Raw genomic sequence first — 6,204 nt, 5'->3', positions numbered from 1 at the left:
TGAAGCCCGTTTGCGCCAACATGCTTACAAACTCGCCAATAAAATTAAATTGCGTGTCTATACCACATTATACGAAACGCGCCTTTATTTATTGCTAAGTGACGGGCAGTGCCAAACACTTCCCACACGATGCGGCCGAGAGCGGAACAGGAAAGTACTAGATTGGGGGGTATGGCTGCGTAGGTAAGGGGACCATCTTATCCTTTATCTTCATCACGTCTGGTTTTATGTAATTTAGTTTCTGCTGTCCGCAAGTCTATGTATGAATCAGTCAATACCGTGCACACCATGGATCCGCTGTATGGCTGAAAATCACAGTTCTACACCCAACATTCTTCAGAGAGCGGGAGAGAAAATGAACAATATTAAACTGCTTGACAGCTACAGGTGTGTAGCAATCAACGAATAAATTAATAATAAATATTCAGATTGTTTAGAATTATCTTGAATAAAACATGTATTTTATTTATAAACATAATCCATAATCATCATCATCATCAATATCAATGTGCTGTTTGTTATGTCAAAATTTGATCTCCAGCCTTTTCTCTTGTGTTCCAGGGTCTGATCAGTGAGTTTGACATTAGACTCCAGTCTCCCAGATGGCAGTGGAGCTGGCAGTGACTGGGGTCCCAGCTTTCACGGTGCCCCGCCAGGCTAGGGGTGGGTGCAGGGGGCATGGGGACTCGGGCAGGCTGGTGAAGAAGGGGTGGGTGACTCCCTCACCTCTTTGGGGGTCTGTTTCTAGTAGCCCCACCATGCTGGACAATAAGAAAACAACAACACCCATAATCCATAGAAGAAGCTTTGGGAAGAAGAATCAGTACAGGTGTGTGCATGTGTATGTGACAAATGTTTCTAATTTAAAAAAGACTATATCAGCAGCATCCACCCCTGTTTCTGGAGAGCCACAATCCTGCAGGTTTCATAGGTCTCGGTAAACCATCAATCACAGAAACATGTGACTAATTAAGCCCAGTACCTGAATGAATGAAATAGTCCAGGGTGTGGATAAAACAATTGTTGAAGACACTGTGACTCTGCAAGACCAGGATTGACTAGGCCTAGAGTTATTCATAACACTTTATTATTTTTTAACTACCAAGAAACAGTGCCCCTGGATAGAGCAAGACTGGTAGCTCATTTGTGCTTTGAAATAAACCAGATATGCTAATAAATAAATAATAATAATAATAGCAATAATAGTAACACAAGTCCTCAAAAGTTACATTCCAGTAATCCAGCATAGACTTTAACTGGTGTGAAAACTGAATAATAATTCCAGTTCAGTTTGGAATTAGTTAATTAGTTGTTGAATATTTCTTCAAAGAAACACAGATATGGCAATTATCATATGTGTCACTTTATACTGGAATTGAGTCTGCTGAGTGTCAATACAGCCATAGACATCCTCTGTCAGTATTTCCATTTGGGCCATCTGGTAAAAACATCACCATGATGAGCGCTATAAATCAAACTTGTTACTTGCAGTCAGTTGCTGGTAGTCCAACTGGTGTAACTGTGGTCAAAGGAATCCTTCTGCAACTGATGTGCGGCAGTGCCCTGTCTAGATGCCAGATGCCAGGCTATATACTCTTTCTAATCCTGTTGCAGCAAGATTGTAACCTATGATTGAATCTCAGCTTTGTGTATTGCTCTGGGCAGGCCAGGTTCAGTACAGTGTTTGTGTTTAGAAAAATCAGTTTCATCCAAGGCCATATACAGTACAAAAGACAAAGGAGTCTGTGATTAAATTTGGGGTACCTTAGTTACTGCACTGATGTCAATGTAGTTGCTCAACAACCGAGGGAGTAATCTACATGAAAGTAGGTTTTTTGGAAAACCTTTTGACTAGTCTTCCCGACTGGCCATCTCCGGAGACCTTTCGATTGAATAGACTACTATCGTATTACTATTTGTCCACTATTTGTCGTATTACTAAATTTCACCATATCACACCAATTCATGTGACTCCCCTGGTATTTAGGGGGAGCTGGCTATCTTCGCTCTAGTTTTAGTTCTAGTTTTCAGCAGTCAGGTTTGTCTGAGTCTCAAAGGGTGCAATATCTGGGGAGTAAATAGAGGTCATTTGAAATTGTAACCTTAAGCCAGGGATCTCCAATCAGAGTTTTAGATTTAATTATTTAATAACTGGATTAGGATTTTCCAGGACCAGGTTTGGAGACCTTGCTATTAACACATGACCTCATACAGTGTCCTTTATTCCAGGTTGAAGAGCCACACACCCTCTTACTGTGATGAGTCTCTCTTCGGCCCCCCGGCCCAGATGCCAGGCTGGGATGCCCCCTGGGTGTGGAAGGAAGAGCGTACCAAGGTCCGGCCCCTGCTCTGGAGTCCCCCCACAATCGCCCCCTCTTCTACACATGCTCCTCCTGCAGCTTCTGCCAGTCATCCGCCGGTGAAATCAGTCGCCCCGGAAACCAAGTCAGGCAGTGCAGAGTTCCTATCCTATCAGGGAAAGACAGACTTCTGGAAGAGGAGGGTGAGCGAGGAGGAGGAGGAGGAGGAGGAGAAGGAGCAGGGGGAGAGCCTGAAAGGGAGGCCTGCATCAGCATTCAGTAGGCTGGGGGTCGTACAACGAAAATGCCTGAGCCCACCCAATAGGAGGCCCCTGACCACCGACTCTATTAAGACCAGACCTCACTGGAAGTATTGATTTGTCCCAACATCAAATGAGGTTTAAGACTTTCAGTGTGTGGCCAGGGGTGTTGTGTTTGCAACATTCTCTGGCATATGGAAGTGGAGACGAGCAATGTCTACCTTCCACATTTCCATTGGGGTATGCTAAAATTTCAGCCAAGCTTAATGTGTCCCTGCCCCCCAATCAATCACAGTTTGCCTTTCAAGAGAAAAAGATGGGTCTTACTTAATCAATTGCAGGACAAGAGTCTGTAAAGTCAGTATGTGAAACCCTCACTGGCATAGTTTGGTATTGTCTTGTTCAGAACGGGTTATATAAGCTTGGAAAAGAAGCTCTTGTGGTGCTTGGTATCAGATGTGATAAATACAACTGTTTTTAAAAGGGGTAACACAATTTGGGGAAACAAAACCACATTGTTAGGAAGATTATAAATAAGAGGGCGATGAGTGTTTTACATTAGATCTTCTCTTATCTCTGTTGCGATGTTATTAATTTTCAATGTAAATGTTGGTTTTACTGACTCTTTGACTAGAGGAGCAACTCTGAGTAACTCTGTTAAAGTCAATTATGACAAACGAACTATGAGGAAAGAAATCCAGACCTGTGCCAGTAGGTGGCAACCAAGCACTTTTTCTAATAGTCATGTAGTATGTTCCCCAAATCAATTGCTTGCTTCTTTGAAAAGCCCCCTTAAAAAAAAACACTTCATGGTACTTTATCAAATCTTAAGTCTGCTCAATATTTTCTCATGACAACGTGGGCTACCTATTTATGTGCTTCCTTATAGAGTCTGCTGTGTGATATTGATCAAGATAGAACAATATAAGAACATATTATATTGACAGGTTGAAGGTACTTGTCCACTGATTTAATAGGACCATGATGTACATAATGTCAGTGGAAAAAAATAGGTTAGAAATAAGGGAACAAACATACATACAAGTTAAATGTTTTTTTGTTTTTGCAAATTCATCAAATGGCTTCAAATGTATTATATTACTGACTAATTTCACAAAATGAAGGAAAATAACTACTGTATTTTTTATGTTGAACTGGTTGCTGGAGGGAGTGACATAGTGATACAAAGATTGCTGCTGTGATTTGGAATCATTGCATTAATAAAGCTCATTCCTTTGAGAGAGAACAAAACGGTAGTGTTCTTGGTTAATTAGGAAATCTGTCCTGATTTCTATAAAAGGGAGTCATTTATATAATCTAAATTGGCCCCATTTTATTTCTCCCCGGTTGCACTTTATTTTGATTGTGCTCCAGTTTCTGCTTACATTTTTATTTACATGTATACCTGTTCCATAACACACTGAAGCTGCTTTCACACTAGACAGTTCAACTCAGGGCAAAAATCTGAACCTGGGTTGAACTCACCCCTGCTAGGATTGATATTTCCAACCTGGGACAAAGCGCATATCGTTAATGTAAATCATACCCCTGCATTGTAGTGCAGTGCAAATGTGAACACAAGCAGGGCTGAACTCCACTCAACATGGGATTAGATCAGGGCTTTCCAACCTTTTCCATTCCAAAACCCACTTGATCAACATCATAAATCTTTGAGGCCCACTACCCACAAAATCCATTCAAAAACTAATTTTTAAATACATTTGCATAATTTGTCAATGAGGTCACATTAGCTAGTAAGTGACGTAAGCACTTTATTCTTAATAAACTGTATGTGTGGTGACGTTTGCATGTTATCTTTAATTTGTATTTTATTCAATAGAGAAAATAGTGTCGGAAATAACTAATTGGTATTAAAACGGTGTAAAACCCTTGATGAATAAACCCCGGTGTTCAATAACATTAAAAAAAGACAACTATACTGAAAGTAGTAAATACGAAAGACACTGGAACACAGTAACCTTAATAGTTGGGTTAACTAAAGAAAAATACTCCCTTCTACAGTTTGTGTCAAAATTATATATTTTTTCAGTATATAATAATAATAATAATAATAATAATAATAATAATAATAATAATAATAATAATAATAATGGGTAAATTGCAATGAACTTATTACAGAGCTGCTTACTAACCACAGGATCATCTCCAGTTAGTGCGCTGTTAGTGCGCTAGTTCGTTGCAATTGACTCATTAATCCTAATAAATTATGCATACTAATTTAAATTTACACTGATTAAATGATCCCGGAGATTGGTAGTTCCTCCGTGATATACCACTTTTCAGTTGTACAGCTTACATTCAACTTTTTGGGTGTCTTCTGTGCATTTAGCAAAAAATCCCAAACAGCAGATGTTTTTCGAGACATTTGTTTAGTTTTACGTTTGCATTATATTGCACAACACTTTGCACGATGGCAGATAAAGAAACAATAATGCAGAATATTTTCAAAATACATTGTTTAAATTTAATCTGGTCCAATACCTGCTGACACAACGGTTTTTAACTTTGTTATATTCCACAATTTTTATTTAAGTAATGGGCATTATACAAATCAAATGTTTTAATGTAGATAGACTACGAGTGACATCTGAAGTCAATGGCTGTGTTTGAAACCGCATACTATACGTACTATATACCAGCATTTCAGTAATGTTGAAATGTTGGTATGTAGTACGTGTAGTATGGGTAGTATGCGGTTTTGAATACAACCAATTTCTATCAACAATAGAAAAAAAAAAGAAGATGTGATTGTCACGTGACAAACCTTAAAAACCTAAGAAGCTCTGGAGACCGAACGAACCTTCGATCCTTCCAAGACAGGCCTAATTATTAATTTATTTATTTTTTTAACAAAAAATGTATTCCTATTTTAAATGCATTTAAAAATGTTTGTGGCCCACCTGCAGTACCTCTACGGCCCACTAGTGGGCCACGGCCCACAGGTTAGGAATCACTGGATTAGATAATGTAGTGGGAAGACACCTTATGTCTGATGACACTGATTAAAGATTCCTTGTGGCACAAATTAAGATCTTTCCACTTCATTTTGCACCGCTTCAACAATGAGCTTCACAACACGGTGTAACCTTACATTTCTTCCCCCACCTCCCGATAGAAATCGATTTTTCAGGAAATGACAAAATATCAGAAAGATCCCACAATGCAGACTCACACAAATCCTAGATCTCCAGCTTGCATTTTCATGAAGAAACCACAGTCAGCATCATTATATAAATCTATATATAATTGAATGCATACAGTACTGTGCAAAAGTTTTAGGCAGGTGTGAAACAATGCTGTGAAGTGAGAATGCTTTCAGAAATATACATGTTAATAGATTATATATATATATATATATATATATATATATATATATATATATATATATATATATATATATATATATCAGTTAACTAAATGCAAAGTGAGTGAACAGAAGAAAAATCTACATCAAATCAATATTTGGTGTGACCACATGTTTCCTTAAAAACAGCATCAATTCTTCTAGGTACACTTGCACACAGTTTGTGAAGGAACTTGGCAGGTAGATTGGCCCAAACATCTTGGAGATTTAACCACAGTTCTTCTGTGGATTTAGGCAGCCTCAGTTGCTTCTCTCTCTT

General features: G+C 38.7%; 1 long non-coding RNA gene across 1 annotated transcript; it reads left to right on the top strand.

Annotated features, from left to right (window-relative positions):
• The first annotated feature begins 123 nt into the window (after nucleotides 1–123).
• LOC136712855 (uncharacterized) lies at nucleotides 124–3,805 on the top strand. Its single transcript, XR_010804891.1, has 3 exons — nucleotides 124–387; nucleotides 562–829; nucleotides 2,230–3,805. It is a non-coding gene; the product is annotated as an uncharacterized LOC136712855 (long non-coding RNA).
• Nucleotides 3,806–6,204: the final 2,399 nt, after the last annotated feature.

This window comes from Amia ocellicauda, chromosome 17, assembly GCF_036373705.1.
Source record: "Amia ocellicauda isolate fAmiCal2 chromosome 17, fAmiCal2.hap1, whole genome shotgun sequence".
NCBI lineage: Eukaryota > Metazoa > Chordata > Actinopteri > Amiiformes > Amiidae > Amia > Amia ocellicauda.
This window is presented reverse-complemented; position numbering and strand designations above follow the sequence as displayed.